We start from the raw sequence: 9,498 nt of genomic DNA, 5'->3' as shown, positions 1-9,498 counted from the left end.
ACTGCACAGTAGGGCTTCCCTGCAATCCTTATCCGTTTTCAGTGTTGTTCTCCAAACCTCAGGATCCCACGGCAAGACATTTTTGTTACTATTGTAGATAGTAGCTAGAATTTCCCCCAAGATGGAAATAAGCAAGTGATTGTGGGGTCTGGACTGAGGTGCAACTTCACACTGCAATCTTTCCACCCAGTGAGGAGTGTACTTTGCAGTCTATGAAAGGTGCCAACTCCTTCAAAATATCCCTGGCCAGACTAGAAGCCTGGGGTTTTTTCTTCCTAACTTTGTTTTCTATTTCTTGCCAGCTGGTGCTAAATCAGCTACTGGGTTGTTTGTCTCAGACTTCATCTCTTCATTTGAGAAATACTCTGTCCTTCTTTCAACCCAAAGTTTCTTCTATAAAAAGATGATGATGTTTGTGTAAAAACATAAGGCTGAGAAATAAAATATAAACTGAATGTATCCATCAGTTATAAAATATTATTAACTTTTTGACCTGAGAGAGAGTGATGGCCACTTTGGGAACTATTAGGGAGAGGAGAAATGTCTGAAGCTGCAGCTGAGGCAAACAGTAATGAAGATTTATTGAGGATCGCTGATGACATACGTTATCTAGGATCCCATAAACTCCTCCTGAGAGAGACAGACAGGTATCAAGGTGCTGCCAGGTGGGATGCCAGCACAGGAGGGACAACACATTTCTCTTAGGAAACTTGCATTCCTGAGCTAAGGGTTGAGTTGGACACGCGCAAGCAAGAGCATCCTGACATCACAATTCTAAACTTACACATTCCACTTATTGCAATAATTATAACACAAGCACATACCACAAATCACATTACAGGACATGGTATTATTAATATTTGCATATTCCAGTGCACTAAGAGGCAAGAAGGTGTAGTCAGGCTCTGCCCAATGTCAGGCGTGATTTCCCCAGCTTGCCTGTCTGCCTGGCTCTGTAATCAGGGGGATTTTGCATGTTGGTGTTCTGTGCCTTCAGCCAGCTTGGGTTGTGAGGAAAGGGGATTGGTTGCAGAGGAAACTTTACAATCATTTAATTTAAAGTTGCTTCTGGAAAGCAGCATGGCAAAGGTCAGACAGTGCAGGGGAAAGCGAAAGGGTATTAAGGATACAGGTAAAACAGTATCATTCCCTTCCATTTCATTTTGCCATTTTGGACTACGGTCCTGCAGGTCAGTGAACAGGGCACGGGTCCAGTAAGCTGCAGCACCTGCCCTGAGCCCCAGTGATTTCCATGAGTTGGTGTTGACCCAGTGCCAATGACATTCTTTCTCAGATAACTCTATTAAATATATTCCAAATTTCCTGGTGCTTTTGCTTTCCAGTGCACACAGCTTCCCTTTTCTGAAACTCACTGCAGCAGCAATACAATCATATTGGCATCAGTTTAAAAACAAATCTATTAACTGATACAAATTATTTGACAACCTTAATGGTAAACTTCAGCACCCAAGTGTGAGCCTATTCCACCCTGGGAGAGTCTGAGAGAAACCATTATTGCATCTACTTTTGCAACATGCCATCGCCTTAGCCTTGCAACAGATATTTGCTACTAAGAGAAACGCATCACATGGACCTGGATGGTCTGATCCAACCCTAGCAGCAGCAGAAGGAATGTGGCTTGCTATCAGTTATCTCGGTGAGGTTAGAGCTTGACTGGTGGTGGAAGAGGTTTGGTGTGTTTGGACCAAGAACTGAAAGAAACTGTCCTTCACCCCCCACAAGCCACACATCAGGCTTTTAGCCCTTTGCTATCTATGGCAAGGACTTCTCTCCTTGACTGCAACAACAGCAGTCATTTGGCTTTTTGGCCAACCTGTCATGGTGTGAATGCCCTTCTCAGGCAAGACAGATTTTCTCTGCATGCGGCAGTAGACTCCGGGGAAGCCATCAGCGCAAACACTTGTTCCTGTCTCAAGAAAAATGATCAGCTGGAAAGGCCTCAAAACAGTCAACAAGACTATATAACGCTGGCAATCTGAAGATGGGCAACACAACTTAGCAGTGTGAGGAATGAATGCAAAGACTCCTCCATTATGCATGCCATGATATACACCAGCATGCCACATAGCAGGCTTCCAACTGTTAAAATAAATATTTTGGCTTTTATTAGCCTGACATTTCTATTTATTGTTAACTGCACAAAACCCCTTTCCCATCTGCCAGAGAGATAAATCTTGCAGAGAAACTCCTGGAATAAATAACTTTGGGAGATATTAGGCTGTGTACACTCAGCACAGTCAGCTCAGTGCTGCGTCGCAGTCAGGAGCAGCCAGACAGGTGGACAGCAGCGTGCCCTGCATGAAGTGGCCGCAGGGAGTACCCTCCTCCAGTGGAAACTGTGCTCCTGTATGAAGCAGATTTTCTCTAGCTCCTGAATGTTGCTGGTCTTTACCTTTATTGCCCTTCTCACCGCATCCCAAGAGGCTGCAAGGACTGTTTACTTGAGCAACTCTTAATTTCCAGACTACAAGTGTCACTCCCAGTGCTGAGTCTGCTGCCAGGAGAACGTCGATGGGAAGCGCTGGTAAATTGCTCCTGCATTATTAAGGGTTTCTCGCTGGGCCAGCTTGGTTCAGCTGCAGTTTGAACTTCACCTTCCCCCAGATGTTCACTTGGGGGTTATTCGTGTGCATTGTTTTCAACCTGACTGGAATATCAGAGCAGGAGAAATTACAGCAATAGCATTTTTTTTTCCCAGGGTTTTGTTACAAAATCCTAACTGCTAATGAGGCTTAAATGGATGAGCTCTGCTCTCCTCAGCGCAGTCCATGAGACATTCATTTGTTATGCTTGTGCTAAGCATTTGTGCTGCCCTGGGGAGGCCCTCCCTGGGGCAATGGCTCTCGCAGTGCCGCAAGGGCTGTGGGGCTGGTTTCTGCTCTGGCCAGGTTATTTTGCAATGATATAAGGCATTTACACCACATTAGAAGTAATCCGCTTCTTCCTTTTCATTCCCTTCCTTTTTGAACCTTTCCTCAGTGTCTCTGTCCCTCTTCCAACACCCCACCCCCAACTTCTTCCACCTTGTTTTAATTGCCCAGTGAGCTATCCAGTCTAAAGAGCTCATTTATTTTGTTTTTACAATATCTGGCCCCTTGGCACTATGGTAACACAAATAATAGACAATAATAACAAGTCTTATTCTTCCTCTTCTTCCGAGCATGCCCCCATTCAATGGGATCATCTCCATGGATCCTTGTTCTTCACAGATTTCTGTCCCTTGCCATCCCTTCTCAGGTGTGGTTTTATATACCCACACCATGTCCTCACAGCTCTTCCCCTCTTTCTCCTGCCCCTGACTCCCCTGCTGGACCTTTTTCTCCCACCTCCTCCTCCAGCCTTTTGTCTATGTGCCCAAACTCTCTCAGTCTGCTCTCACTCAGCTATTCCTCTATCAGGGGTCACCATTGCCTCTGGCCACACTTCCTTAGTTCCCTCATGGTCTTTCTGCCAACTTTGACTCTACAAATCTCCCTCAACATCCTCAACTCCCTCACCTTCATCATGGACAACTGCTTTTCTCTTCATTGCCCAATACTCTGAGCTGTACAATAACACCAGCCTTATTGCTGGCTGGTAGATTGTCCCCTTTGGAGGAATTAACATTTGCCTGTCACAAACCACTCCACTCGATTACCTAAGAATATTGCAATGCTGGCTTGGATTCAGCCACTGTGGGCCAAATCTCATCCACCATTTCACACAGGCCAACGAATGACATTCAAAGGAAAATGTCTCATCTACCGGGAGATACTGGACCTGCAGGCTGGGCGCCCTGCAGTCCATTAGCCCACACCTCAAATCCACCTGCCCCTCCTCTCCCATCATCACCTTTCTTTTCATCCTTCACATTCCCCTCTCTGAGGCTGGCTTGCGCTGTCTGTGAGGTTTGGTCTGCCGGCATGATTCATAGTGCTGAGACTTGGAAGAGACATCCCAGGCTGGGCTGCCTGTCCCCCTGCAGAATAATGTTATTGAAAGGTCTAGGCCTGCCCACCAGCCTGGCCTTTCCCAGAGTGCTTCCACCATTGCTCATTCCTCTTGACAGGTCACTCCACAGCCTGCTCAACTGCTATGTGCTGTCAGAACAAGCTTCCCAAGAGCCTGGCGGTTTCAGTTTAGGTGGTGGCTAATTCCTGAAAGCCAGGCATGGTTTTCTTTGCTTGGTCAGATTTCATTCTGAGACAGGTTGCGGTCTCCTTTCACTGCCCATGCAAAGTGAAGGGAGCTGCAGGGCGGTGAGACAAACTCCACTATTTCCAACGCTGCATAAAACCTCCTTCTGTTTCTTTCTCAGGCCAGGTCTCTACTTCTGGTCCTAAATAAGAATGCAACTCAGCGTGGTCATATGCTGGTAAAAAGCCACTGTACGTTACCCCAGCACCGGCTGTGTTTCAATGGTGAAGTGACTCCCGAATGCACAGCTTTTAAAGTACCCTGAGAATGACTCCTCCTTCCTTCAGGAAGAAGATGCTTTGGAAATCCAAGCTCTGGATTTGGGCTCTGTCCAAGCAGTTTTATTCTAGATATTCTGCTCAGCAGGGACCTCGGTTTTCTGTTTCCTGTGGAAAAACACAGAAAAATGTGGATTTTCTCCTATAAGAATAAAAAACTAGGAAACTGCAGGTTTTCTCTTGCAGGATGGCATGGTTCCAGCCTGCAAGGGGCTGCTTGGGGCTGGGGGGAGCAGGCGGAGGGTGATTAAAGGCAGGGGGCCACATGTATGTGCACACACATACATGCATGTGGCCAGCAGTGCAGCCAGGCAGAGTGGAGAACAGCAGCTCCCACAGCTCCCTGCAGGTAAGACTTCATCACATTGATGACTCGTGTTCATCTTGGAGTCAGCTATGACTCCAAGATCCCTTTCCGCTGCTGTGCTGCTGAGAAGATCTTCTCCCAGCCTGTAAGTGTGCTGGTGATTCTTTTTGCCCAGGTGCAGCACTTTGCACTTGTCTTTGTTGAACTTCATCCTATTTCGTTCTGCCCATTTTTCCAACCTGTCCAGATCCACCTGAATCCGTTCTCTACCCTCTGATGTGTTAGCACTGCACCATAATTTGGTATCATCTGCAAACTTGGACAGGGTGCTCTCCACACCCTTGTCCAAGTTGCTGATGAAGACACTGAATAGCACCGGTCCAAGGACCGAGCCTTGCAGGACTCCACTGCCCACATCTTTCCAGGTTGATATAAACCCATCCACCACCACTCTCTGAGTGTGACCCCTAAGCCAATTTGCCACCCACCTGACCATGTAATCATCTACATCACAGCCTGTCAGTTTATTTATGAGGAGAGAATGAGATACCATATCCAAGGCCTTCTTAAAGTCTAGGTAGATGACATCTACCTTGACTCCTGCGTCTAAGCATTTTGTGACCTGGTCATAAAAAGAAACAAGGTTAGTCAGGAAGGATCTACCTGGAATGAATCCATGCTGATTTCCTTTCAGCATTATTTTCCCTGCTGGACTCCTACAAATGTGATCCTTAATGATTTTTAAACAGAGTTTTCCCAAGGATAGAGTTGAAACTAGCCTATAGTTTCCTGGTTCCTTGCTCCTCCTCTTCTTGAAAATAGGGACCACATTGGACCTTTTCCAGTCCTCTGGGACCATGAGTGCTCAAACAGCCATGCCAGCAGCTCTGCTATGATTCTGGCCAATTCCTTCAGCACCCTTGGATGAAGTTCATCCGGGCCCGCTAATTTGAACACATCCAGCCCCTCCAAGTGCCCCTACACTAAGTCTGTACTAACAGTTGGTGGGCTCGTGTCCCTCCTATGTCTATCTATGATCCAATTAGGAGATTGGTCTTGGTCTGTGTTTAGGAAGACAGATACAAAGAACTCATTGAAGAGCTCAGCTTTGTCCCCCCTCTCTGTCACCAATTGCCCTAGCTTGTCCTGTAGGGGTCCTATGCTACCCTGAGCCTTCCTTTTGCTCCCGGTATACCTGAAAAAGGACTTTTTGTTGTCCTTAATTTTTTTGTATACTCCTTCTTGGTAGCTACCCCCCTGCGTTAGATGGAGGTCCTCTATACAGGTTAAGAACCTACGTGAGCAGTTAGATTTGGCTGACTGCTTCTCCCAGCAGATGTCAGGGTAGTTTAGGTCACCCATGACAACCATATCTCTTGACCGTAGGGCCTCCGAGAACTGTCTGGAGAATTACAGGTCTAGCTCATCCTCCTGGTGTGGCAATCTATAGTAGACCCCCACTACCAAGTCCCTTTCCCCCACCCGACTCCCTTGTATTCTGACCCACAGTACCTCAGTTTGGCCTTCCTCTGATCCCATCTTGATTACAGAGGATGTTTATTGTTCCTTAATATAGAGAGCAACAACTCCCCCACACACACACCTTTTTCCCCACTCTGTCCCATCTGTACAACCTGTAACCCTCAATGCCTACTGCCAAATACTGAGTAGGATCCCACCAAGTTTCAGTTAGTCCAACCAGGTCAAAGTTGTTGCCTGCAAGCAGGAGTGCAAGTTCCTCCTGCTTGTTCCCCACGCTCCTAGCATTAGTGTAGCAATTGATGCCTACACAGTTGGATGGGTAAAAAATTGACTGATGGGGTGCACCCAGAGAGTAGTGGTGGAAGGGCTGTACTCAATCTGGCAAGATGTGAGCAGTGGGGTACCCCAGGGCTCAGTCCTCAGGCCCGCACTATTTAACATCTTCATCAGCAACTTGGATGAGGGGGTGGAAAGCACACTGTCCAAGTTTGCTGATGACACTAAGATGTGGGGCAAGGTGGACACACTTGAAGGGAGAGAGAGGCTGCAACTAGATTTAGACAGACTACAAAAGTGGGCAGAAGAGAATACGATAGGGTTCAATGTAGACAAATGCAGGGTGCTGCACCTTGGGAAAAGGAATTCACAGCATTCATACAGGCTGGGGAGTTCCCTTCTTGAAAACACAGAGCCGGAAAGGGATCTTGGAGTCATTATTGACTCCAAGATGAACACGAGCCGCCAGTGCCAGACCACAGCCAGCAAGGCCAACCATACCTTGTCATGCATCCAAAGGTGCATCTCAAGCCGGTCCAGAGAGGTGATCCTCCCCCTCTATGCGACTTTGGTTAGGCCACAGTTGGAGTACTGCGTCCAGTACTGGGTGCCGCACTTCAAAAGGGATGTGGCCAGCCTGGAGAGGGTTCAGACAAAGGCCACCCGCTTGGTGAGAGGGCAGCAGGACAGGCCCTACAAGGAGAGACTGAAGGACCTGAACCTGTTCAGCCTCAGCAAGAGGAGGCTGAGGGGGGACCTGGTGGCTGCCTACAAGCTCATCAGGGGAGATCAACAGCAAATAGGCAGAGCCCTTTTCTTCCCAGCATCCCCTGGGGTGACAAGGAACAATGGTCATAAGCTGATGGAGAATAGGTTTAGGTTAGAGATCGGAAGGCAATATTTTACAGTTAGGGTGGCCAAAATCTGGAACCAACTTCCCAGGGAAGTGGTCCTCACCCCTACCTTGGGCAGATTGAAGAGGAGGTTGGGCGATCACCTGTCTGGGGTCTTGTGAACCCAGCATTCATTCTTGCCTGTGGCAGGGGGTCAGGCTAGATGATCAGTTCAGGTCCCTCCTGACCCCAACTACTATGATACTATGATTTAAGCCCCCACAATGGGTGCCCTTGGTACCCCCCTGTCCTGATGTCTATTAGGCCCCTTAGTGCTTACCTTACTGCTTACTTGGGCTGATCCAGTGCATTGCTCGTGGCTCGCTGATCCTAGGTTCTCCTTATCCTCTGCTTCCCCATCCTCTGATGAACCTAGTTTAAAGCCCTTCATAAGATATCAGCCAACCTGTAAGAAAGCAGACTCTTTAGAAGAGAGTTGAAGACCATCTCATCCCAGGATGCCTCTCATGGAAGTGCGCATCATGGTTGTAGAAGCCAAAACCTCCATGATGGCACCAACTCCAGAGCCACAGGTTAACTTCCCTGATGCAGGAGTCCTGATGCTGACAGACTGCTGACTGGAAGGATGGATGAGAAGACCACCTGTGCCCCCATTCCTAGGCCCCCAGAGCTCTGTAGTCACTCATGACACTGTCCAGACTACTCGTGGCCGCATCATTTGTGCCCACATGGACAAGGACCATGGGATAGTAATCAGACAGCCGGATGAGGTCAGGAATCCTCACAGTGATGTCCCAGATCCTGGCTCTGGGTAGGCAGCAAACCTCTTGTGCCATGGGATCCGGTTGACATATAGGCCCCTCCGTGCCTCTCAGGAAGGAGTCACCCACCACAATGACCCGGCATCTCTTCCTGTGGCTGCTCAGTTGTCACTCAGCCTGCTTGGTGTTTGTTGCAGACGTGTCTTCCCCTGTGGCTTCCTCTGCTGCATCATCTTCCAGTGCTGCCAGAGCTTCGTATCTGTTCCCCAGTTGTGCTGGGGAAGCAGTCACAGCTGCACGCTGTCTAGCTCTGGAGGTGACCCTGGGCCTGTCCTGAGACTCTCCCGGGATGTCTCTGCACTAGGTGTCTGGTCCTGCAGAGAATGAAAGTATCCATCAATCTCATCCTCTGCAGCCCTGATCCCCTGAAGCCTGCTCACTTCTGCCTGGAGTTCCCTCACCTGCCCGTCCAGGGCCTCAATCCGGGCACATGTGTGACGGGCAAGGGAAGCCCCAGCCCCCACGCTACCCCCAGGCCTCAGAGGTCTGGCCAGGCAACTCCCGCAGAGAGGGGGCCAGGGCACTGCTGACCTATCCAGGAGCCTGTCTGGATGGAGGTCTCACAGGAGCTCCGGGCCAGAGGTAGCAGCAGGACAGGGTCCCTGGCTGCGCTCCGTGTCACCACCCCAATGGTAACCCGCTCCTCATTCACTTACCTGAAGTCTGTCAGAAACTCCTGTGTATTCCTACACAGTGTGTACGCCTACCCGCAAACTGCCTGCAAACGGCTCCCCTTTTGGTAGTCCCTGTTCGCTGGCTCCCTGCTCACAGGCTCCCTGGTCACCTGGGAAGTCTCCTTTTATACCCTTCTGGGCCTGGGCTGACTCAGGTCCAGGCAGCAATCACACAGCAATCAACACTCACTCAGAGGTCAGCACTCACTCACAGCTTCTCAGAGCACCCCCCCCACCAAACGAACAAACAGTCACCTAAACCAAAGGTAAACCAAAGGTACAGGCAACTGGATCACTTATCTTTCCTGGGCAGGATCTGGTGCTTGGCCTGGCTTCTTTCTCCCTCCTCCTGCAAGCTCCCATAGTAGTAATGGAAAGATGTTCTCAAGGTTTGAATCATAGTCTATAATCTTTATGATGTGCAGTTTTGGTGCTTCTTGGGATCTTCAAGAGATATTTTCCTGGCTCAATTTAAGCAGCATGTTGCTTTTTTTTTGCTCAGGTCTGCAGAAGTGAAGGCAGCTTGCTGCCTGTGTGAGGCTCTACACTGCTTCCCAGAAAGGGGTCATCCTTCCCTCTCCACCTCATTTATTTCCCCTCTTTAAAAGA

The 9,498-nt window shown here is 48.8% G+C and overlaps 1 long non-coding RNA gene across 1 annotated transcript; it reads right to left on the bottom strand.

Annotated features, from left to right (window-relative positions):
- Nucleotides 1-557: 557 nt before the first annotated feature.
- Nucleotides 558-8,569, bottom strand: LOC132244639 (uncharacterized). The gene is made up of 2 exons (XR_009456321.1): nt 7,714-8,569; nt 558-4,583 (listed from the first exon to the last, which is right to left on the bottom strand). It is a non-coding gene; the product is annotated as an uncharacterized LOC132244639 (long non-coding RNA).
- Nucleotides 8,570-9,498: the final 929 nt, after the last annotated feature.

Source organism: Alligator mississippiensis, chromosome 13, assembly GCF_030867095.1.
Source record: "Alligator mississippiensis isolate rAllMis1 chromosome 13, rAllMis1, whole genome shotgun sequence".
NCBI classification, from domain to species: domain Eukaryota; kingdom Metazoa; phylum Chordata; order Crocodylia; family Alligatoridae; genus Alligator; species Alligator mississippiensis.
The sequence above is the reverse complement of the archived record's forward strand: the minus strand, read 5'-3'. Positions and strand labels throughout refer to the sequence as shown.